Source organism: Triticum aestivum, chromosome 6D (genome assembly GCF_018294505.1).
Source record: "Triticum aestivum cultivar Chinese Spring chromosome 6D, IWGSC CS RefSeq v2.1, whole genome shotgun sequence".
Taxonomy (NCBI): Eukaryota; Viridiplantae; Streptophyta; class Magnoliopsida; order Poales; family Poaceae; genus Triticum; species Triticum aestivum.
This window is the reverse complement of record NC_057811.1, coordinates 180816527-180843235: the sequence shown is the minus strand read 5'-3', so window position 1 is coordinate 180843235 and position 26709 is coordinate 180816527. Positions and strand designations below refer to the sequence as shown.

Sequence of the window (26709 nt, the reverse complement as noted above, 5' to 3'; positions counted from 1 at the left end):
CCCCAAGCTTGCTTTCAAATATTTTGGACCTTTCAAGATCGTGGAGAAGATTGGACCAGCAGCATATAAGTTGGAACTGCCCACAGATGCTCAAATCCACAATGTGTTTCATGTCTCTCAGTTGAAGCAACATGTGCCTGATCACACTCCAGTATTTCAGTCCCTTCCAAAACTACCAAAATTGGATACTGAAGATCTTTCTCCTACCGAAATTCTGGATCGTTGTTTGGTCAAGAAAGGCAATGCCGCCTTGTTACAAGTGCTCGTGCGTTGGGCGACTTTGCCAGTTGAGTTTGCCACATGGGAAGATTACACGGCGCTCCAGAAGAGGTTTTCACAGGCAGCAGCTTGGGGACAAGCAGCTCCTCAAGGGGAGGGCACAGCTCCTCAAGGGGAGGGCACTGTCATCGCCCCTAATCTGGCAGGCGATGCAAAGCATGGCAATGAACCACCAAAGGAGGCGACAAGTAACAGTGAATGATTGAATTCAAGTAATTGGGCTGAGTCGAGTTAGTGGGCCGCGGGCCATGTAATTGTGGTGGTAGCGTGTGAGCGGGAGAGCCTGATATAAGCTCAACCTCTGTAGCTGTCCGGAGAATAGAAAATATCTGAAATGAAATAGTCTATTTTCCCCTCCCGTGCTCGGTTTCTCCTTCTCCCTGAGCTTCTTCTTCTCCACGCCGCTACCTGCTTTTCCCCGTCCCAAATCCTAGGGTTTACCCAAGGCAAGGACACGACACGCCGCCAGCGTGCCCCGCCCTCATCTGGTCAAGGGCGCGGCGGAGCAGGACTCCGGCACGTTCGGTGACCGGCTGGACTTCTGCAAGGCGAACCTGTTCACGGGGCGGGGCGCGGCGCGGAGGGCGGGGAGGAGTGCGAGGAGCCGTCGGTGGCGCAGGAGAGGATCATGCACCGGATCAACTCCAAGATGGCGCACAAGTCGTACCAGCTGGGGCAGCAGCTATCGTTGCGGTGGACGACCGGCGTCGGGCCGCGGATCGGGTGCGTGCGTGACTACCCGCCGGAGCTGCAGTTCCGGTTGCTGGAGGATTCAGGCTTTGAAATTGTGCCAAGTACATTTGCGTTCGGTGGAGGATTCGGGCTTTGAAATTGTGCCAAAAACAGACACAGAAACAGAATTTGAGCAACACTGACTGTCTGCTGTAATCTATATACAACAGAATTTGTACTGCATCCTTAGTTTAGCGCATCCCTCGCACCACGAGGAAAATATCATGGAATTGACAAGAGCAAGGCAGGAGATATGCTGGGAGCCAAAATCAATAGCGCCCAGACTGCATGCAGATATATATAGCCTCAACAAGATGAATTGTGAGATCGAGCTCCTTCAGTTTCAGCATAAGCCCCCGCATAAATCATCACCTTTGGAGCAGTGCTTAGTCCCAAACCATTAAGATTCTGTAACGGCTGAAATTCTCCAAGCTCTGAATCTCTGACGATGATGGGATCCAGACACCCTGAAGAAACTACATCCAGTTCAGTACAGTCAGGGGGTCTTCCAACCGTGTGTTTCTTCATGGCAAGGTTTGCTATTTGTTGTGTATCAGTCCCAGCAAGTTGTAGTTTGGTTATTCTTGTTCTTCATTGTTAGTGAAGAAAAATGACAATGTAGTCCCAGGTCTGTGTACGTGAGGTTTTCATGGTCCTTGAGCTGTTGTTACATGCAGGGCCGTGCTTGCCAAGAATCGAAACCGATCCTCCTTGAAGATGGTCCGGCCTCCAGTTCATCTATCGAAGGATAGTAATACTACTACTGCTGCAACTATCTTGTTGTATCGCTCTGCTTCCATATGCAAAACAATGCATTAACCTGTTCTTTTTTTTTTGCGGGAAAAATAATGCGTTGATCAATGTATTCTCCATTCCTGATTGTCATATGTTTCGAATTCATAAGATTAGCTATATGAAAGCCATGGTGCATATAATGTTTGTTTCATTTCTTAGCGCAGTAGCTCTGGTATGAAAGACTGACGAACATGGGTGAATAAGCTGGGAGGAACGGACAGCACAGGTAACAGTCCAATCCCCTCTTATTTTGTGGAGAATTTTCAATTCGTCTGACGTTTAGTTGAATGATTTGTCAAACTTTCATTTGCTCATTTGTTCTGTCTTTGTTTTTATCTCTATCGAGCATGATGTCCAACTTTTGTTGTCGTGGGGGCTTCTTGTATGCAAGTAAGAGCATGATTTTGGATCATAGTGTTGATTGGATTGTGGAAATTATAGGATGATAATATTGTGTTGTTTTGATCTGACCCTCGTGAGGGATTATATAGAGTACATGGTGGGGTAGAGACTTGGAGTACAAGACAAGACAATTACCAATTCTATCTCTAACTCAAGCACATTATACTTCTAACATTCCCCCCAAGCCGTAGTGCGAGTGAAGCGGACGATTGCGACTGAATTTGAAGTCTTGTCCTTTTTGCGCCAATATATGCTGTTAAGAGGCACCCATCTTGCTAATTGGTGTGTCAAATTTTACATGGACAGTATAGTTGTGTGATTATTGAGTGGTCCAGTGAGTAGTGTTGCTATATGCAAAGGAATGATAGAATGATGAGTTTGTAAAGTGAGTAAGGGCATATCAATAATTCAACCCGGAACCCGGGCTCAGATGAACCCGGTGAACAGTACCACAATTTACAATAGAAACAAAGTTCACAAAATTCGAAATATTTTTGTGGTGCACGATGCTCCTGTGCGCGAACTCCATGATTTTTTTTGTGAAGTTTGGATATTCGAGGAGGTCGTGGCAAAAAAGACAAAATCAGGCGTGAACAATGTGATTTCCAAAAGTTTCTCAGACATTCGAGGCGTGAACAGTGTGATTTTCAAAAAAGACAAATTTCGGATGTCCGAGAAACTTTTGAAAATCGCACTATTCATACCTGATCTTTTCTTTTTTGCCATGAGCTCCTCGAATATCCAAACTTCACAAAATTTTGCACAGTGTTCACGTACAGGAGCATCTTACACCACAAAATTGTTTTGGAATTTTTAAAACTTCTTTCTATTTTAAATTGCCGTACTGTTCAGGCCCGGGCTCATCTGAGCCCGGGAGCCAAATCGCTGCTCTCCATATCGATAGACTCAGTGCTCTACCTTCTGACATATATAAGAATGTGCGGAGTGTACTACTTATGGATGTAAAAAGGAAGTTTTCCTGATACATCCATGTAATGGTGGATCGATCGTATGCTTAATAAAGGTAAAAATATTTGTCTGGTTTTCCGCTCATAGGTTGGTCAACTTTTTCTGGTGCCTTGGATCTTTATCCAATTGGCAGGTAGTATCTTTTAATCATCATTATTGAACATATATATGTTAGTTTGACTGAATATACTTGCACAATACGTACTAAGTAGCCGTTTCTATTCAACTATAATGTTTCACTAACATGTTAAGCAACTGATACAACTGACCCTGAGATCCGAGATCTATTTTTTGTACTCATCAGCACGATAATCTTTGGTGACCAAGAATGAAATTTGGAATCAGACCTTTTTTTGGCATTACAACATATGACACGGAAGGACAGCCTTTTCATCCTCCACCAGTCGCCTACAGTATTTTATTTGTCATCAACCATTTCTATGTTTAATTCTCATTTATTGTGAAATGATTTATTTGAGCACTTTAGCGAGCTACTCTTTGTTTTTGCATTCAGTGACAATGGGTAGGTGCAACCTTCGGAGAAAAGTGTGTCAAGGCAGCAATTATAGTTGGTAACATGAGCTGCCCCAGTCGCATGGCAGTGTTCTGGCCAAGATGGTACGACACATAGTTGCTCGCCCAATGAAGGGAATGTTGATCTGGTAACAATCCTTATCTGATCTTTTGTCATAACTGGCCAACTGAGTTTAGTACTCCCTCCTTACCAAATATAAGATGTTTTTGCAGTTCAAATTGAACTACAAAAACGTCTTATATTTTGATACATAGGTAGTAGCTTCCATAGAAAATGCATACATGATGTCCAAGGATGCTACTTGGCATTTCCGTCTAGAGGCTCACATGTTGCTTGATATCTTCTCATGTTCGAGACCTGCTTAGCACCTCCGTTTAGAGGCACCGCGCGATTGTTATTTGGTCAATACAGTCATTTTATGACTCTGGCATTATCGTATTGGACCGGGGATTGTTTACTGTACAATAATAATTGTACATAGCTTCTGTCAAATAATCGACCACTCAGTTTGATGCTGATGAATCTGAATCACAACTTCTGTTGAATTCCGGTCGTTAGAGATACAGCAAGAATTTCGATTTGGCAGGTCCCTCACGGAGACACTGGAGGAGATGGTGTGCTCAACCTGAGTTCGCCTTCAGCATCCTCCTATAGTTTGACAAGGTACGGCTGACATTTGCGTCTATGAATCAATCAATTGGCCTTTTAATAATTGTGTTTTCAAAATGGGCTTCTTGTTTCTTTTAGTCCATGAGTGCCACGCCTACAGCCCCAGGTCAAGAGCAATGCCTTCTTCAAGGTGCCAACCAAAATGACACCTCTCCACACATTTATCACTGTATTGTACAGGTACCAATGGAATAATGCTAAAATACCTCGATGTTGCTACCTGTTTGTTAGTGTAATTGTACTGCGAAGATCAGCTACTAATCTTCCTTGTCTTCTGTTTGATGCCATGACGACTTGTATGCTTAATTATTAAGTAAATTATTCTGTGGCGTTATTTTGCAAGTCGCCATAGGCAATTGTTCTTTTGGGACATGCACAGGGTCGTTTTCATTTCTCATTAAAGAGAATTGATTTGGATATGATCATTTTTCATGCTAATTTCATTTCTCATTAAATTATATACTAGGGATGATACCAATATGAATATGTTTTACCATGTTTAGTTTTATTAGACTTGATGGCATATATAGTTGGGCACATTGTGTTTGATTAAAATACTCAATGGCATTAGTCGCTTCTTTTCCACTTATGTTGAGCTATCCCTTGAGAAGAATAAAAGCAAGAGAAATATCGCACTTCATGAATGATGCTTTCCTATGAATCTCACACATAATTTTAGATCATTCCAATATTTTACGATAGGGGTAATATTGTCTTCCCATTATTTTGGAACTTATCTACTCTCCCTATCAGAATTGAAATGAGCTCACCTAAGTGGTCTTCAAGTATGAAGACAATCTTGTATGCTTTTTTAGTTTGGTCGTGCATGAGCAGTACTAATTACTATTTGCATATTTGTGTATACAAGAATGAAGAATCAGTACATGTATGTCCTCATATTCAGTCTGCATGGTAATTGGCCTTGTCAATAAGCTGGTTACACAAATCTATGTTAATAATTGAATGGTTTGCTTATTTTGTTGAGTTAGTCCACTTTCTGAAATCCTCCTCTAGATATTTATTTTTGTTCCTTTGACTAGAGATCAGAAGGAAGACCTATTCTACATTCACCAGAGGAGGGGGCTAACTGATCTCTTACATGCTTTTTTTAATTCAAAAACTTGTGAGCATCAACCCATGTTTTTTTAACTTGAGAGAATACAAAAATATGGTAGACCAAGATTAAAAACTAATATTAGCTTATTGCAATTTGGAGCTGGTGGGAATTCCTTATCATTATGTGCTTGTAAATGCTATGAAATATAGATGGAAAGCATAATTGAGAATGGTATAGTTTGCTTTCCAGTATTAGAAGAAAATAAGTGCCTAAATTCATAGTTGTAGCCTGAAATGTTATAGAATATCTGTAGTTATTGGTAAATGTAGTAAATCAAACTGATCTTTTTCCTTTTTTCCAACTTTCCTCTTAATGGCCTTGTGAAATTTGTGGGGTAGTGATTTCTAAACACTTGTGATATTATCTTCCTTTTTGCACGCATTAATTGTTCTTTGGTAGTTGTCTTTGTTACTCATGTTTAAAATTTCTTAAATGCATTGTCTGAAATGTCATATTGAGTAGTTTGACAGAACAAACCGACAAAACGTACTATGTTCCACAGCTAATTTATAAATGTTATTTGATGTACATGTCATTCTTAGCTCTCCATGGTTTGCTTTGTTGTCCTGTTTCCATAGGTGGATTTACATAGAGCCATATAACCATTCCATTCTTCTACTATTCATGCTAGCAGCGAGAGTTGTTCTAGCAGCACAACTACTAACCTTTATTTGTTGCAAGCACGGAATAGCCTTCTCCCATTAATGTTTTACATGCATCGGTGATGTCTAATTCAAATTGTATGTTTGTAGAGAACCAAGTGCCCTGACCTACGCTATAAAGAGATCATGTGAAAACAAAGCTGAAGTTGTTGCTCGGGATGAGAAGGAAAGTGATCTTTGAGCAACACTAGATCTAGACCAAGAACCACTGGCTGACTTAGAACACGAGTTAGTCGATTGTTGTGATAACAGTAAGGGTTGAGAGTGAGCGGGGAGAAGGTTAGAGTTTGTCTGTTCAGTTACAGTTCTGAGCAGAATAATTTTTCTATTTTAGAAAATGTGGCAAATTGCATTTCATCAGAGATGGCTTTGCTGTAAATTGCATGATTGAGAGGTTTTTATATATTTTTCATCAAGTCGTACAATTTTTTTCTTTGGATAGAAAGGTAAATGCATAGGTAGGTTGATTCAAGAGTTAATAATGGACATCATGGCGTATCAGTTGCATGGACATCATATTTTTATTTTGTGATAATGCATGACATTCAACTATATGTTACAACGTGACAATGACTCGGAAGACATCAGATATGCCTTCTTGGCTCGGAGGGTGTCACGGGCGGCGCACGCCTCCTCGCCAAATAACGGTGGCTAGGGACTCCACCTTGGCGGTCCGTGGTGGAAGTACAGTGTGAAGAATAGAGGGTGCCATGACGAAGGTGAGCCGGGTGTCATCTGGTTTGGACTTCCACATTTCTCACCCACATATGGGCTGGATTTAGGGGGCCCGGACCATCTAGATGCTTGGATTTTGGGGAGCCTGCTAGGCACCCATTTGATGTCTGAACATGCTCGAACGTACGAGAGACAAATGAACTTCAAACTTGGAGGCGACATTAATTATTTGTTTGATGTGTCATTGTTAGAGTGATGTAATGGTAAAGTATGTATACAACGACACATATGTGCATGGAGCTTGTAAAAATTGTATATTAGACACGATCGGTGTTGAACCGTCAAAATATGTGTGCTCCCGTTGTGACGCACGGGCAATATAACTAGATCCTGTGTAAAAGTTTAGTTTTTCTTTTAATGTTTAAGCTACTAGGATATACTATAGCCAAGAATGTTAACACTAAGCTAAAGTTAAGTTGAGCCCAAATTAAATTGAGTCGTGGAAGAGGAAGAGGGTGTGTGTGTGTGAGAGAGAGAGAGAGAGAGCATGAGTGGGAGAGAGAAGGGGAGGGAGAGATATGGAGGGTGGTATATAGAGTGGGGAAAGCGAGAGAGATGTATTTGTATTTATGGGTGCAATAAAATAAATTAAAAGGCCCGTGGCAACGCACGGGCATTCTACTAGTATCCCTTAGTTTTTAATAGGACCCCGCTGCCATGGAAGGGTAGGACAAAAGATGTCATGCAAGTTCTTTTCCATAAGCATGTATGACTATATTCGGAATATACGCCTATATTATATTGATGAATTGGAGCTAGTTCTATGTCACCCTATGTTATAACTGTTGCATGCTAATGCCATCCGACATAATTATCCATCATGGATCCATTGCCTACGAGCTCGTTTTATATTGATCTTTGCTAAGCTACTTTTCCGTTGCCACTGTTACGATTGCTACAAAACTGCTACTATTACTTCTGCCCCTGTCACCGTTACTTCCATACTACTTTGCTACTAAATACTTTGCTGCAGATATTAAGTCTTTCAGGTGTGGTTGAATTGACAACTCAGCTGCTAATACTAAAGAATATTCTTTGGCTCCCCTTGTGTCGAATCAATAAATTTGGGTTGAATACTCTACCCTCAAAAACTGTTGCGATCCCCTATACTTGTGGGTTATCAACATGTTATTTAAATCTAGAGATACGGTCTTATCTCTAAATTTAAAGTGTTGAATCTAGAGATATGATGTTATCTCCAAGTTTAAAGGGATTTCTCCATGTGGCCGACCCTAGGAGGGTTCTGGAGGCTCTTCCCTGCCCCTAGCCTATATATAGAGGGGGAGGCGCATGTGGGTAGCCACCCCTTCACCCTTGCCCATTGCCTCTCCCATCTCCTCCACGTTTCTCAGGTACGCGCTTTGCGAAGCCCTGTCGGAATTTCATTGCCACCACCACCACCATACCGCCATGCTGGTTCCGATCTCATCTACCTCCTCTCCCTCGCTTGCTGGATCAAGAAGGAGAGGACGCCGTCGAGCTGAACGTGTGCTAATCTGGGAGGTGTCGTCCGTTCGGCACTAGATCAGATTGGATTGCGATTGGATCGCGGAGAGTACGACTACATCAACCGCGTTACATACACTAACGCCTTTGGTCTACAAGGGTATGTAGACACACTCCCCTCTCGTTTCCATGCATCTCCTAGATTAGATATTGGGTGTTTGTAGGAATTCTTTTTATTTTCATGCTTCGTTCCCCATCACTAATGCTATGGAGGAATATGAGAGGAAAAACAAAAGAGGAGAACACACAAGAACTTCAAGATCTAGATCCAAAGGATTCCCCTCACGTAGAGGAGAGATAGATTGGTGGAAATGTAGATATAGATCTCCTCTCTCTTTTCCCTAAAAAAGATGAAATAATTGTGCGAGGAATAGTGAGAAAGCAAGCTCCAAGAGGTCAACAATGATGGGGGAAAACTTGCTCAAAGACGTTAGGGGCAATGGGGAAGAAGACCCCCTTTTATAGCCCCCCCCCACGAATTTGCCTGTTATACTACAGAAAACACTGGGGCGATACAACCGGACCAAGGTCTGGGACAACCGCTCCAGGCGGGAGTACCAGCCTACGGTGCCTTGTGCGGTACAACTGCCAGTACCGCCGGTAGTACCACTGAATAAATTCAGCCGGGACAACCACACGAGTATCGTCGTGTACCGCCCTGGTGCCGAACGAAGTCACCTGTTAGCGATACACAGACCAGAACAACCATAGTGTCCGGCTCCTATAGTCGCTAAGTCCAGGGCGGTACAACCGCCTTAGATATCGGTTGTACCGCTGCAAAAATTGCAGCAGGAACAACTGGGCACTACCGCCAAGTACCGCCACGGCATGATATGTCTCCAACGTATCTATAATTTTTTTATTGTTCCATGCTATTATAGTATCAATCTTGTATGTTTATTATGCAATTATGTGCAATTATATATTTTTTTGGGACTAACCTATTAACCTAGGGCCCAGAGCCAGTTGCTATTTTTTGCTTATTTTTGTCTTTTCAGAAAATCAGTACCAAACGGACTCCAAACTACGAAACTTTTTGATGATTTTTTTCTGGACCAGAAGGGACCCTAGAAGCTTAGGGAGGAGACCTGAAGTGCCACGAGGCAGCGACAAGCCTGCCAGGCGTGCCCCAGGGGGCAGGCTTATGGGCCCCTCGTGGCACCTCTTGACCTAATTCTAGCTCTATAAATTCCCAAATATTCCCAATACATCAGAGAGCCACCCCCAAATACTTTTTCTGCTGCCGCAAGTTTCTATTCTTCAGAGATCCCATTTGGAGACCTTTTCCGGTACTCTGCCAGAGGGGGACTCAATCGCGGAGGGCCTCTACATCAACCTTGTTGCCCCTCCGATGATGTGTGAGTAGTTTACCACAGACCTACGTGTCCATTGCTAGTAGCTAGATGGCTTCTTCTCTCTCTTTGATCTTCAGTACAATGTTCTCCTTGATTTTCTTGGAGATCTTCGATGTAATCCTTTTTTGCGGTGTGTTTGTTGGAATCCGATGAATTGTGGGTTTATGATCAGATTATCCATGAATATTATTTGAGTCATCTCTGAACTCTTTTATGCATGATTGATATAGCTTTGTATTTCTCTTCGATCTATCCGTTTGGTTTGTCCAACTAGATTGATTTATCTTGCAATGGGAGAGGACGAGAGGTGCTTTGTGATGGGTTCGATCTTGCGTTTCTAGTCCCAGTGATAGAAAGGGACATGACACGTATTCATATTGTTGACATTAATGATAAAAGATGGGGTTTATTCATATTAATTGGGTTTACTTTATCTACATCATGCCATCTTGCTTAAGGCGTTACTCTGTTCTTTATGAACTTAATACTCTAGATGCATGATGGATAGCGGTCGATGTGTGGAGTAATAGTAGTAGATGCAAGCAGGAGTGGGTCTACTTGTCTCGGGCGTGATTGTTGGAAATATGCCCTAGAGGCAATAATAAATAGGTTATTATTATATTTCCTTGTTCATGATAATCGTTTATTATCCATGCTAGAATTGTATTGATAGGAAACTCATATACATGTGTGGATACATAGACAACACCATGTCCCTAGTAAGCCTCTAGGAGACTAGCTCGTTGATCAATAGATGGTTACGGTTTCCTGACCATGGACATTGGATGTCGTTGATAACGGGATCACATCATTAGGAGAATGATGTGATGGACAAGACCCAATCCTAAGCCTAGCACAAGATCGTGTAGTTCGTTTGCTCAGAGCTTTTCTAATGTCAAGTATCATTTCCTTAGACCATGAGATTGTGCAACTCCCGGATACCGTAGGAATGCTTTGGGTGTACCAAACGTCACAACGTAACTGGGTGGCTATAAAGGTGCACTACAGGTATCTCCGAAAGTGTCTGTTGGGTTGGCACGAATGGAGACTGGGATTTGTCACTCCGTGTAAACGGAGAGGTATCTCTGGGCCCACTCGGTAGGACATCATCATAATGTGCACAATGTGACCAAGGATTTGATCACGGGATGATGTGAGTTACGGAACGAGTAAAGAGACTTGCCGGTAACGAGATTGAACAAGGTATCAGGATACCGATGATCGAATCTCGGGCAAGTAACATACCGATAGACAAAAGGAATTGTATACGGGATTGATTGAATCCCCGACATCGTGGTTCATCCGATGAGATCATCGTGGAACATGTGGGAACCAACATGGGTATCCAGATCCCGCTGTTGGTTATTAACCGGAGAACGTCTCGGTCATGTCTGCATGGTTCCCGAACCCGTAGGGTCTACACACTTAAGGTTCGATGACGCTAGGGTTATAGGGAAAGTATGTACGTGGTTACCGAATGTTGTTCGGAGTCCCGGATGAGATCCCGGACGTCACGAGGAGTTCCGGAATGGTCCGGAGGTAAAGATTTATATATGGGAAGTCCTGTTTTGGTCACCGGAAAAGTTTCGGGTGATATCGGTAATGTACCGGGACCACCGGGAGGGTCCCGGGGGTCCACCAAGTGGCGCCACCAGCCCCAGAAGGCTGCGTGGGCCAAGTGTGGGAGGGGACCAGCCCCAGGTGGGCTGGTGCGCCCTCCCACCAAGGCCCAAGGCGCATGGGAGAGTGGGAGGGGCAAACCCTAGGTCCAGATGGGCCTTAAGGCCCACCCTAGTGGCGCCCCCCTCTCCTCCCCTTGGCCGCCACCCTAGATGGGTTCTAGGTTGCCGCACCTCTTGGGGTGGAAACCCTAGAGGGGGCGCAGCCCCCTCCCCTTCCCCTATATATAGTTGAGGTCTAGGGGCTGCCATACAGAGGAGTTCTCCGGTCTCTCTTGGCGCAGCCCTACCTCTCCTCCTCCTCCTCTCCCGCGGTGCTTGGCGAAGCCCTACGGGATTGCCACGCTCCTCCATCACCACCACGCCGTCGTGCTGCTGCTGGACGGAGTCTTCCCCAACCTCTCCCTCTCTCCTTGCTGGATCAAGGCGTGGGAGACGTCACCGGGCTGCACGTGTGTTGAACGCGGAGGCACCGTTCTTCGGTGCTCAGATCGGAATCAACCGTGATCTGAATCGCTACGAGTACGACTCCCTCATCCGCGTTCTTGCAACGCTTCCGCATCGCGATCTACAATGGTATGTAGATGCACTCCCCTTCCCCTTGTTTCTAGATTACTCCATAGATTGATCTTGGTGATGCGTAGAAAATTTTGAATTTCTGCTACGTTCCCCATCAGTGGCATCATGAGCTAGGTCTATGCGTAGTTTCTATGCACGAGTAGAACACAAAGCAGTTGTGGGCGTAGATGTTGCCAATTCTTCTTGCCGCTACTAGTCTTATCTTGTTTCGGCGGCATTGTGGGATGAAGCGGCCCGGACCGACCTTACACGTACGCTTACGTGAGACAGGTTCCACCGACTGACATGCACTAGTTGCATAAGGTGGCTAGCGGGTGTCTGTCTCTCCCACTTTAGTCGGAACGGATTCGATGAAAAGGGTCCTTATGAAGGGTAAATAGAAATTGGCATATCACGTTGTGGTTTTACGTAGGTAAGAAACGTTCTTGCTAGAAACCTATACAAGCCACGTAAAAACTTGCAACAACAATTAGAGGACGTCTAACTTGTTTTTGCAGCATGTGCTATGTGATGTGATATGGCCAGAAGATGTGATGAATGATATATGTGATGTATGAGATTGATCATATTCTTGTAATAGGAATCACGACTTGCATGTCGATGAGTATGACAACCGGCAGGAGCCATAGGAGTTGTCTTTATTTTTTGTATGACCTGCGTGTCATTGAATAACGCCATGTAAATTACTTTACTTTATTGCTAAGCGCGTTAGCCATAGAAGTAGAAGTAATCGTTGGCGTGACAACTTCATGAAGACACAATGATGGAGATCATGATGATGGAGATCATGGTGTCATGCCGGTGACAAAGATGATCATGGTGCCCCGAAGATGGAGATCAAAGGAGCAAAATGATATTGGCCATATCATGTCACTATTTGATTGCATGTGATGTTTATCATGTTATGCCTCTTATTTGCTTAGAATGACGGTAGTAAGTAAGATGATCCCTTATAATAATTTCAAGAAAGTGTTCCCCCTAACTGTGCACCGTTGCGAAGGTTCGTTGTTTCGAAGCACCACGTGATGATCGGGTGTGATAGATTCTAACGTTCGAATACAACGGGTGTTGACGAGCCTAGCATGTGCAGACATGGCCTCGGAACACATGCGAAACACTTAGGTTGACTTGACGAGCCTAGCATGTACAGACATGGCCTCGGAACACAAGAGACCGAAAGGTCGAACATGAGTCGTATAGTAGATACGATCAACATGGAGATGTTCACCGATGATGACTAGTCCGTCTCACGTGATGATCGGACACGGCCTAGTTTGACTCGGATCATGTATCACTTAGATGACTAGAGGGATGTCTATCTGAGTGGGAGTTCATTCAATAATCAGATGAACTTCATTATCATGAACATAGTCAAAAGGTCTTTGCAAATTATGTCATACGCTTTATTTCTACTATTTAAGATATGTTCCTAGAGAAAATTTAGTTGAAAGTTGATAGTAGCAATTATGCGGACTGGGTCCGTAAACTGAGGATTGTCCTCATTGCTGCACAGAAGGCTTATGTCCTTAATGCACCGCTCGGTGTGCTGAACCTTAGCGTCGTCTGTAGATGTTACGAAACATCTGACATACACGTTTTGATGACTACGTGATAGTTCAGTGCGTAATGCTAACGGTTTAGAATTGTGGCACCAAAGACGTTTTTGAAACGTCACAGAACATATGAGATGTTCCGAAGACTGAAATTGGGATTTCAGACTAGTGCCCACGTCAAGAGGTATGAGACCTCTGACAAGTTTCTTAAGCCTGCAAACTAAGGGAGAAAAGCTCAATCGTTGAGCATGTGCTCAGATTGTCTGAGTACTGCAATCGCTTGAATCGAGTGGGAGTTAATCTCCCAGATGAGATAGTGATAGTTCTCCATAGTCACTGCCACCAAGCTAGTAGAGCTTCGTGATGAACTATAACATATCAGGGATAGACATGATGATCCTTGAGCAACTCGCGATGTTTGACACCGCGATAGTAGAAATCAAGTAGGAGCATCAATTGTTGATGGTTAGTAAAACCACTAGTTTCAAGAAGGGCAAGGGAAGAAGGGGTACTTCATGAAACAGCAAATCATTTGCTGCTCTAGCGAAGAATCCCAAGGTTGAACCCAAACCCGAGACTAAGTGCTTCTGTAATGAGGGGAACGGTCACTGAAGCAGTACTACCCTAGATACTTGGTAGATGAGAAGGCGGGCAAGGTCGACAGAAGTATATTGGATATACGTTATATGAATGTGTACTTTACTAGTACTCCTAGCAGCACCAGGGTATTAGATACCGGTTCGGTTGCTAAGTGTTAGTAACTCGAAATAAAAGCTACGGAATAAATGGAGACTAGCTAAAGGTGAGATGACGATGTGTGTTGGAAGTGTTTCCAAGGTTGATGTGATCAAGCATCGCATGCTCTCTCTACCATCGAGATTGGTGTTTGCATTGAGCATAAACATGATTGGATTATGTTTATCGCAATACGGTTATTCATTTAAGGAGAATAATGGTTACTCTGTTTATTTGAATAATACCTTCAATGGTCTTGCACCTAAAATGAATCTCGATCGCAGTGATACACATGTTCATGCCAAAAGATATAAAATAGTAATGGTAGTACCACATACTTGTGGCACTGCCATTTGAGTCATATTGGTATAGAACGCATGAAGAAGCTCCATGTAGATGGATCTTTGGACTAAGTCATTTTTGAAAAGATTGAGACATGCAAACCATGTCTATTGGTATATATGCATGAAGAAACTCCATGCAGATGGATCGTTGGACTCACTTGATTTTGAATCACTTGAGACATGCAAATCATACCACATGGGCAAGATGACTAAAGTCCTCGTTTTCAGTAAGATGGAACAAGAGAGCAACTTATTGGAAGTAATACATTTTGATGTATGCAGTCCAATGAGTGCTGAGGCATGCAGTGGATATCGTTATGTTCTTACTTCACAGATGATTTGAGTAGATGCTGAGTGTATTTACTTGATGAAACACAAGTATGAATTATTGAAAGGTTCAAGTAATTTCAGAGTGAAGTTGAAGATCGTCGTGACAAGAGGATAAAATGTCTGTGATATGATCATAGAGATGAGTATCTGAGTTACGAGTTTGGCACACAATTAAGACATTGTGGAAAGTGTTTCACAATTAATACCGCCTGGAACACCATAGTGTGATGGTGTGTCCGGACATAGCTGCACCCTATTGGATATGGTGCATACCATGATGTCTCTTATCGAATTACCACTATCGTTTATGGGTTAGGCATTAGAGACAACCGCATTCACTTTAAAAGGGGCACCACGCAATTCCGTTGAGACGACACCGTTTAGAGAAACCTGAGTTGTCGTTTCTTAAAAGTTTGGGGCTGCGATGCTTATGTGAAAAAGTTTCAGGCTGATAAGCTCGAACCCAAAGCAGATAAATGCATCTTCATAGAATACCCAAAACAGTTGGGTATACCTCCTATTTCAGATCTGGAAGCAAAAGTAATTGCTTCTAGAAACGGGTCCTTTCTCGAGGAAAAGTTTCTCTCGAAAGAATTGAGTGGGAGGATGGTGGAGACTTGATAAGGTTATTGAACCGTCACTTCAACTAGTGTGTAGCAGGGCACAGGAAGTTGTTCCTGTGGCACCTACACCAATTGAAGTGAAAGCTTATGATATGATCATGAAACTTCGGATCAAGTCACTACCAAACCTCATGGGACGACGAGGATACGTGCTACTTCAGAGTGGTACGTGATCCTGTCTGAGATATCATGTTGTTGGACAATACTGAACCTACGAGCTATGGAGAAGCGATGGTGGGCCCATATTCCGGCAAATGGTTAGAAGCCATGAAATTCGAGATAAATGGATCTTTGAGAAGAAGACGGACGTGGACGGTAATGTTACCGTCTATGAAGCTCGACTTTTGGCAAAGAGTATTTCCACAAGTTCAAGGAGTTGACTATGATGAGATTTTCCCATCCGTAGCAATGCTTAAGTCCGTCGGAATCATGTTAGCATTAGCTGCATTTATGAAATCTGGCAGATGGATGTCAAAACAAGTTTCCTTACCAGTTTTCGTAAGGAAAGGTTGTATGTGATACAATCAGAAAGGTTTTGTCGATCCTAAGGATGCTAAAAGGTATGCTAGCTCCAGCGATCCTTCCAAGGATTAGAGCAAGCATCTCGGAGTCAGAATATATGCTTTGATGGAGTGATCAAAGTTTTTGGGTTTATACAAAGTTTGTTAGAAACTTGTATTTACAGTAAAGTGAGTGGGAGCGCTACAACATTTCTGATAAGTATATGTGAATGACATATTGTTGATCCGAAATGATGTAAAATTTCTGGAAAGCATAAAGGGTTGTTTGAAAGGAGTTTTTCAAAGGAAGACCTGGATAAAAGTTGCTTACATATTGGGCATCAAGATCTATAGAGATAGATCAAGACGCCTGATGATACTTTCAAAGAACGCACACCTTGACATGATTTTGAAAGAGTTCAAAATAGATCAGCAAAGAAGGAGTTCTTGGCTGTGTTACAAGGTGTGAGTATTGAGTAAGACTCAAGACCTGACCACAGCAGAAGAGAGAGAAAGACGAAGGTCGTCCCCTATGCTTTAGACGTAGGCTCTATAGTATGCTATGCTGTGTACCGCACATGAAGTGTGCCTTGCCATGAGTTGGTCAAGGGGTACAATAGTGATCCGGGAATGGATCACATGACAGCGGTCGAACTTATCCTTAGTATCTAGTGGACTAAGGAATTTTCTCGATTATGGAGGTGAAAAGGAGTTCTTCGTAAAGGGTTACGTCGATGCGAACTTTGACACTAATCCGGATGACTCTGAGTAGTAAACCGGATTCGTATAGTAGAGCAATTATTTGAGATGGCTCCAAATAGCGCGTGGTAGCATCCACAAGATGACATAGATATTCGTAAAGCACACACGGATCTGAAAGGTTCAGACCCGTTGACTAATAACCTCTCTCACAAGCATAACATGATCAAACCAGAACTCATTGAGTGTTAATCACATAGTGATGTGAACTAGATTGTTGGCTCTAGTAAACTCTTTGGATGTTGGTCACATGGTGATGTGACCTATGAGTGTTAATCACATGGTGATTGACTCTAGTGCAAGTGGGAGATTGTTGGAAATATGCCCTAGAGGCAATAATAAATAGGTTATTATTATATTTCCTTGTTCATGATAATCGTTTATTATCCATGCTAGAATTGTATTGATAGGAAACTCATATACATGTGTGGATACATAGACAACACCATGTCCCTAGTAAGCCTCTAGGAGACTAGCTCGTTGATCAATAGATGGTTACGGTTTCCTGACCATGGACATTGGATGTCGTTGATAACGGGATCACATCATTAGGAGAATGATGTGATGGACAAGACCCAATCCTAAGCCTAGCACAAGATCGTGTAGTTCGTTTGCTCAGAGCTTTTCTAATGTCAAGTATCATTTCCTTAGACCATGAGATTGTGCAACTCCCGGATACCGTAGGAATGCTTTGGGTGTACCAAACGTCACAACGTAACTGGGTGGCTATAAAGGTGCACTACAGGTATCTCCGAAAGTGTCTGTTGGGTTGGCACGAATGGAGACTGGGATTTGTCACTCCGTGTAAACGGAGAGGTATCTCTGGGCCCACTCGGTAGGACATCATCATAATGTGCACAATGTGACCAAGGAGTTGATCACGGGATGATGTGAGTTACGGAACGAGTAAAGAGACTTGCCGGTAACGAGATTGAACAAGGTATCGGGATACCGACGATCGAATCTCGGGCAAGTAACATACCGATAGACAAAAGGAATTGTATACGGGATTGATTGAATCCCCGACATCGTGGTTCATCCGATGAGATCATCGTGGAACATGTGGGAACCAACATGGGTATCTAGATCCCGCTGTTGGTTATTGACCGGAGAACGTCTCGGTCATGTCTGCATGGTTCCCGAACCTGTAGGGTCTACACACTTAAGGTTCGATGACGCTAGGGTTATAGGGAAAGTATGTACGTGGTTACCGAATGTTGTTCGGAGTCCCGGATGAGATCCCGGATGTCACGAGGAGTTCCGGAATGGTCCGGAGGTAAAGATTTATATATGGGAAGTCCTGTTTTGGTCACCGAAAAAGTTTCGGGTGATATCGGTAATGTACCGGGACCACCGGGAGGGTCCCGGGGGTCCACCAAGTGGGGCCACCAGCCCCAGAAGGCTGCGTGGGCCAAGTGTGGGAGGGGACCAGCCCCAGGTGGGCTGGTGCGCCCTCCCACCAAGGCCCAAGGCGCATGGGAGAGTGGGAGGGGGCAAACCCTAGGTCCAGATGGGCCTTAAGGCCCACCCTAGTGGCGCCCCCTCTCCTCCCTTTGGCCGCCACCCTAGATGGGTTCTAGGCTGCCGCACCTCTTGGGTTGGAAACCCTAGAGGGGGCGCAGCCCCCTCCCCTTCCCCTATATATAGTTGAGGTCTAGGGGCTGCCATACAGAGGAGTTCTCCGGTCTCTCTTGGCGCAGCCCTACCTCTCCTCCTCCTCCTCTCCCGCGGTGCTTGGCGAAGCCCTGCGGGATTGCCACGCTCCTCCATCACCACCACGCCGTCGTGCTGCTGCTCAACGGAGTCTTCCCCAACCTCTCCCTCTCTCCTTGCTGGATCAAGGCGTGGGAGACGTCACCGGGCTGCACGTGTGTTGAACGCGGAGGCACCATTCTTCGGTGCTCAGATCGGAATCAACCGCGATCTGAATCGCTACGAGTACGACTCCCTCATCCGCGTTCTTGCAACGCTTCCGCATCGCGATCTACAATGGTATGTAGATGCACTCCCCTTCCCCTTGTTGCTAGATTACTCCATAGATTGATCTTGGTGATGCGTAGAAAATTTTGAATTTCTGCTACGTTCCCCATCAGTGATGCCTATATACATGATCATTGCCTTGGATATCGTCATAACTATGCGCTTTTCTATCAATTGCCCAATAGTAATTTTTTTACCCACCGTATGCTATGTTCAAGAGAGAAGCCTCTAGTGAAAACTATGGCCTCCGGGTCTATTTTTATCATATATCAAAATCCAAAAAATACTTTTCTACACTTTATTTACTTTTTTTGTTTATCTATCTATCACTACGAGATGTAATCCTAGCAATTAACCGCCAAGGGATTGACAACCCCTTGTTTGCGTTGGGTGCAAGTATTTGTTATTTTTTGTGTAGGTGATGTTTACGGGGTATTGTGTGGTTCTCCTACTGGATTGATAACATTGGTTCTTAACTAAGGGAAATACTTATCTCTAGTACTATACTGCATCACCCTCTCTTCTTTGAGAAAATCCCAACGCAGGTCACAAGTAGCACGGCACCAAAATGGAACCACCCTATTTCGGTGGTTGGAGCGGTACTTCGATCGAAACAACCACTCGGCGGTAACCTGGGGGATGACCGAATCCCTGGCAGCACAACTGCTAGAGCCAAGTGGTAAAACGGCACTGTCACCACCTGGGATACTGCCTGACCCGAGGGAATCACCCATCGAGCGATAGTTGCTCCGGAAGCACCGGACGGCCAGTACAACCACATCCACTATCGGTACAACTAGACCTTAAAAGATTGTGGGAACATGTGAAACCAGAACTGCCATAACTTCTACAAATGAACTCTGATTTGATGAACTCAAGATTGATAGAAAGCTAAAGACAAGAGTTGTCAAATCGCGTCTGGAAATCTTAAGAAGGGACAAGATAAATAATCCAATGATATAGAGGTGTGAAACCTCTATGAGTGAAGAACCGACAAAAACTCCAACATTGAAAACACAATAGATGATGCTCACGAAATCTGTTTTCGATGAACTTGAGCTTGTCATGAAGATGACCACCAACTTCAATGCTCACAAAGATAAAAGTCAAACAAGGACCAAGAAATATGATGCCAAGGATGCAAAGGTTTTAGCTCTCTATGAACAATACGAACAATCTACTCACTGAAAGCCCCTCTTGATAGTACGACGCCTATCGATCCTATAACCCGGTCTCCTCAAGATGGACCACCTTTTTTGATTACGCTGACTCAATGAAGACTAGTGAATTGCTCCCCCCATACTCCACTATAGGCGAGTCTCTCTGGCACAACTTCACATATTCACTGTCACCACAATGGCTGGCAAGCTTCAAGCATGTGATCTTCTTCGTGATGCTCCATTTGAACTTGCACAACACAACCTTGATGATGATCACCACTTGATATCATCCTCCATGGGTTATATGAGATCTTAGTTTTGGTGCAACCCCATCGAAACATACCTAACCCCAAAAATAAACCTCACAAAGATCATGGATTAGCACACAAAGCGTAATGGACAATGCTTACCTTACCATGAGATCACTTGATCCCACCTGGTACATCTTCTATGCTTTGTGTGTTGATCAACTTGAATCCACGCTTAGCACTTAGTCTTGATCAACCTTGTGCATTTCCAACTCTCTTCATAAAGATGATGTCTTGAAGGTAAACATGAATGTTCACACAATCTTCTTCAAGATATGCTTGCAATAAGCTCCACTCTTACATGATCAAGCTTGGGATAAATCCTTGAATAACACCTTGATCATCACACAATCTTCTATAGTCAACCTTGAAGCCAACATATGATCTTCAAGCAATGCCTATGGACAAACCCTTCAAATATAACTCAAGGGAACCATTAGTCCATAGGGATTGTCATCAATTACCAAAACCAAACATGGGGGCGCCATGCTCTTTCGCTAGCCACCATACTTTCCGATGGAGTCACCATACTAGGGATGTGCACCTCCTATGTATCCACAATTTCCTTCATGGGGTTTTAATCCTTGGGCCCCATGTCCCATAGGACCAACATGTTCTTTTCAACCAGAATGGATCCCATCAGGGCCAATATGTAGAAGGCCATTATACTACAAAAGAGCTCGGTTTAATTAGGAAGCTAGACCATGTGATGCCATTGTGGTTCATGCATGGGATGAGAGGTTAGTCTCTAGATCTTCCAGTCCACACAAGGAAGCTAGAGCTAGTTCATCCAATAAAAGGTTTGCGGGGAGCAGATTGCGAGCACATGGTGGAAGTGGACTAGTTTGCATAGGTGGCCAGAAGTTTGCATGGGTGTCGGTAAGATCTAAGGGGGATGTAAGAAATTCAGTTGTACACAATGAATCCAAGTTTGTTTGCACCATTACTCCGCTAGCCAATGAATGATCCACCAGCGCTACAACTCAGGTTTCGGCTATGAGTTTGTTACCGTACGTAGTGGCAACACTACAAGCGATTTATCTTGAATGGGTGTGTATGTGCTAAATAAAAGGGACTGATGAAAAGAGCTCGAAAGAGATATATATCAAAGGTCCATAGTTCCAACAATTAAGCCACAACGAAACTCTATGCATGATCACTTATTTGGCATAATCCCTTCACATGACAACCAAAGTTTGAGCAAACAATGATTGAAATATAGTGCTTGAAAGCCTCGAGGATGAGAAAATTGTGGGTATGTTAATGAGAACTTTAGGATCATGTTTTTCTACATGCCCTTCACTCCCTCACTTATGTTTTTGTGGCCCTATCAAAGAAAAACTTTTATGTGTATTCTCGACAAGCAAGTGTTGTCTAGAATAAATAGAATTGGGTGTTGCAAAGTTGTTTTATCTAGTAGATAAAAACTTTGTGTTGATTATCTTTGCTTTACTAACACTTGCACAATAACCATACCACCGCTACATCTATACTAAGTTTCCAGGTCAAGAAGCGGAGGGCTATCTAGGCGTACCGATCGTAAGTGAACCAAAACCTTCTCGTTATTTTGGTTTAAACAACTGAGTTCCTTATGATTCAGATTTCTCTTGTTGCTCGAGGACAATCAAGTATAAGCTTGGGGAAGTTGGTGAGTGATATTTTTACACTCATCCACCCTTTGTTTAAACCGAGATATTTCATTAAAACTGAGATGTTTGCTCCAATATTGCTAATAATGACTAATGAATACAAATTATTCCACAAACCCACACTTTGATGTGTTTCCATAGGAAATGGGCTAAAAAGGGAAGAAATAATGTGAGAACAAGGAAAGGAGTAGCATACACTATAGGAATCAGCTACTTTGCCATCCGCCAAGGCAGACGACAAAGGCACGAATGGCGGACGACAAAGGCCATTGCCGTCTGCCGCGGACGGCAAACGACGCCGGCAAAGATAGGATCGGCAAAGACCTTCTTTGCCGTCTGCTTTCAGCAGCGGATGGCAAAGAGGCCTTTGACATCAGTGGCTGACGGCAAAGAAAGCCGGCGGCAATAAATTCACTGTTAGTCCGTTAGGTGGCTAACGGCAGTCTTTGCCGTCCGCCAGTTGACGGCAAAGAGCACCAGGCCTTTGCCGTCGGCCAAATGACGTCAGCTGCACGTCACTACCCACCAAGGCTTTGCCGTCCGCCACTGTACGCAAAGGCAGTGACCCTTTGCCGTCTGCCACTGTAGGCAAAGGCTTTGCTGTCCGCCACTGTAGGCAAACTGACCAAATGGGTCAGCTCCCAGGAAACACAGGTGGCTGCCACATGGCTTCTTTGCCGTCGGTGGCAGACGGCAAAGAGCCTGCATTGCCTCTTTTTTTTCTGTTTTTTTAATCCAACAATTTTCACAGCAAATATATATGACATATATATATATATATATATATATATATTTCACAGGGCTATTTCACAGCAAACATATGACATATCCAGCACATAAGTTTCGTCGTACATACATAGTTCCATCCATACATACATAGCAAGTTGCACATACACATTGTTCCATCCATACATATTACAATGCAAAGTTTCATCCATATAGCAAGTTCCATCATAGCAAGCTAGAAGAATACTAGAAGTGAATGAAAGGAAAAACAAGCACTCCATCATAGCAAGCTAGCTTCCGTGAAGTGAATGAAATCTGCAAAATGGAAAATAAGAAAGTTAGAAAAAGGTGACTAGAGGAAGAAGAAGACTAGAAGAAGAAAAATACTAGAAGAAGAAGTATATGTCATTTATGAGCTAACTTAGGTGGAATGGATAACTTAGGTGAAATGGATAATTTATGAGCTAACTTAGTTGAAATGGATCGTTTATGAGCTAACTTAGGTGAAATGGATCGTTTATGAGCTAATTTAGGTGAAATGGATCGTTTATGAGCTAACTTAGGTGAAATGGATCGTTTATGAGCTAACCTAGGTGAAATGGATTGTTTATGAGCTAACTTAGGTGAAATGGATCATTTTGGAGCTCACTTAGGTAAAATGCATCATTTTAGAGCTAACCTAGGTAAGATGGGTCATTTTGGATCTAACCTAGGTAAAATGGGTCATTTTAGAGCTAACCTAGGTAAAATGGGTCATTTTAGAGCTAACTTAGGTAAAATAGATCATTTATGAGCTAACTAAGGTAAAATGGGTCATTTTAGAGCTAACTTAGGTAAAATGGATCATTTATGAGCTAACTAAGCTAATTATGCCATTTTTGACATAAGTAAGCTAAGTACATGTCATTATTAAGCAAACCTAGTTAACTAAGCATATTAGAGCTAACTTAGGTCATTTTGGAGGAAACAAAGCTAAGTATAGATCGTTTTAGAGCTAAGGTCAAAGCTTATTAAGTCATTTTGGAGGAAAAGAAGCTAACTCTAGGTCATTATGGTAAGCATATTGGAGGAAATAAAGCTAAGTCTAGGTCTTTATGCATTTGTTAAGCAAAACACTAGAGAAACTTACCGTGATCATGGAGGTGTAGGAGCGGGCTGGCTCGTGCCGGTAGCTGGAGAAGGATCGTGCGATGCTTGTCTGGAGTTACGCTGCACCAAAGATCATTTCCAATGTCTTGTTAGCATGATGACACTCAAATATTAAGACTAGCAAGTAATGCCATTCAAATTAAACTCACCGCGGTCCCAGGAGCAATCTCTGGCATCGGCGGAGCGGTCTGACCGGCCTTCTCGCACACAGACTGCACATTTGGTTTTGACGACTCAGTCATACAAGTTAGTAATGAGACGAACACTACATGAATGTTTTGGCTAATCTGCAGAAGAAACTTACCACAAGGAGCTCGTACATGGCCCTTGCCTGCATGTTATTCCGTGCCCTCTCTTCCTCCAACATCTTTGTCGTCCTCTCCTCCAACTCCCGCTGCCTCTCCGCCGCCTCCGCCAGAAGTTTCTCGGTTCTATCTCTCTCACTCTGCATAGCAGCCTACAACACCACTCCTAGTTAGCATTTGTAACCATTGATGGAAGCGCACACAATGTAATGGAGAAAGATAGCTGAGTACGTATAACTAACCTTGAAGGCGAGTTCGACTGGCCGTTCACGAGGCCTTATCTCAGGAGTGGAGCTCGACTGGCGCACCTTGATCTCCGGGAGAGTGCGAGGACAATGGATAAGTCCATCTCCAATGGCTATCGAGCCATGGGACCTCCCGCCACCAGCTATCATCACCAGCTCTGGATCAATGGGACCCTGACTCGGGTTAAAGTCCTCCCCTTTCCTCGCCTTCCCTTGATCTCTATATCTCACGAGCTTGTCGTGGGGGAGATGTTGGTGAAGTTGTTTGGATCATCGAGGTCAGACTGAGAGAATGCCTTGACCTTCTTATAAGAGGCAGTATGGGCCATGGCATAGAGGTCGTACACCTCTGGCACCTTATCCGCCTTATTGTAGCGCGCCTAAAAGAGAGAAACAAAGTAAATTAGTAATTAAAGGGCTCAAGCTAGCATGATGAATGAATTGCATGAATCATGAAGCAAACCACATACCCAGTTCCGCCCGAACTGATATAAGTTGGAGCTGCCTTGATGGTGTGGCACACCTTTCATTTGGGCATGTTTGTCCTTGGCCTCGTTGTGGACGGCTAGCCATTGTTTTGAGCACCACTCATCGACCAACACCTCCCAACAATCCATCTGATCCGCACACCATCTCGGAGGCGCCTAAGTTAGCAAATAGAAACTTGAGCGCTACGGCTATGAATTACTAAATGAAGGAAGTATGTACAAGGCCTTAAGAATTACCTTCATGTACTGCTCCTTCATCAGGAAATTCTCGCGGCACGCCGGCTTGGTCTTCTTGATACCACGCAAGGGTAGTAGTCTCGAACAGCCTGCACCCGAGCCTCGTGTCATAAGTTTTGTAGTAGGCGCTTGCAGACGTTATCGATAACATTTGCCACGGCCTCCTCGTATCCCTCCTCACACCTGTAGAATGTCTGCAATCAAACGAGACAATATTGATTAGTACAATTAATAACTAGCTAGTTGAAGATTATTAATTGTGTAAAGGAGAAATTACCCAGAACTTCCTGATCACCATGTCTGCCCTCGTGTCGCACAAGACACCGTCGATAATCTCACCCGGCGGGTCCGGGGCAGCCAAGTAGTGCTCCCAGCTCAATCCAAGCTCTGGAAGCCGACCCTCACCGGGCAACGTGACAAACCCCAAGAAGTTTTGCCGGCAAAGCACTCCAAGGACGGAGTTGGGCCTGCGGACATTCTGAGGGTGGTCCCAACCCCTACAGTATGACAAGGCCAACGGATTAGATATTTGAAGAAACATGAATGCAGAAGGTACGAAAAGATTAAATGCACTTACCTCTCCCATCAGGGAAAATCAACCACCTCTGCTCGCGGGTCGCCGGCACAGACGGGAGCCGTGTACAACCACGCTGGTAGACGGTGCCCCCTCCTCCTCACTATCAGTCGGCTCCCCGCCATCATCAGCATGGCCACTCGGCCCCTCAGGCTGATCCGGCCAGGTACCCCATGTCGTGGAATTGTCACGACAGATGTCCTTGTGTGAGGACTTAGTCGTGAGGCCAGCGCATCTTTGTAGTAGCTTGAGAGGGGTTGATCGGAATCAAGAGACGCAACACAAGACAAGGATTTAGACAGCTTCGGGCCCCGGGAAACATCATCCGGTAATAGCCCTACATGCTGTTTGTGGCTAGATCTCATTATGCTCATGAGAGAGTCGCCGCATAAGCCAGCTCCCCTTTTGTGTCTAGACCTAGAGATTGTTTCTTGTCGCTTGTCCCTCTTTGGGGAGCCTTGCCCCTCCTTATATAAGTTGAAGGGGCGGGTTACATGACTAGTCCTAGTAGGATTAGGATTACTTAATCACAAGTGGAGTCCTAGTCTTGCTTCCTTTGTAAGGGAATATTCCTTACGCTTTCCTCTTAAGCCGGCCCACCAGAGTATAAGCCGGCCTGCTGGGCCTTGGGCCTTGTCGTCCATCTGATCCATCCGCCGGGTCTCCAGTGAGTCACAATGTCCAGGCGGGTTACATGTAAACCGCCATGTCCGGGTGGATCGCCAGTGAGTCGCCTAGCTCCAGCCGGGTCTTTGGTTAGTCGCCAAGTCCGGCCGGTCATAATTCCAGCCGGGTCATTCCGCGGGGTATATCCCTGACACCCCATCCAGACGTGTGCTCGTCCGGGGTCTCGTGGGCCGAACTCTCGTGGGCCGACGGCCCGTCGACCCGAGGCTCATGGACCGGAATCCGTGTAGCCTCCTCCTCGGACGAGTCCATCCTAGCAGTCACGTGCTCGGGTGAAACAGCTGGGGGTGGTGGCGAGGAAGGCACCCTAGCAGTCACCCTACCTCCTCTCCCGCGACCACGT

The 26709-nt window shown here is 44.2% G+C and overlaps 1 long non-coding RNA gene across 4 annotated transcripts; it reads left to right on the top strand.

The window, feature by feature from the left end:
• Positions 1 to 613: 613 nt before the first annotated feature.
• On the top strand, positions 614 to 6671 carry LOC123144394 (uncharacterized). Of its 4 annotated transcripts, none has more exons than XR_006471402.1 (4): positions 614 to 1545; positions 1689 to 4375; positions 4460 to 4561; positions 6251 to 6671. It is a non-coding gene; the product is annotated as an uncharacterized lncRNA (long non-coding RNA). The 4 variants fall into 4 exon arrangements; XR_006471403.1 differs by having other exon boundaries at positions 614 to 2032; positions 3482 to 4375; XR_006471404.1 differs by having other exon boundaries at positions 614 to 3590; positions 3692 to 4375.
• The last annotated feature ends 20038 nt before the right edge of the window (positions 6672 to 26709 follow it).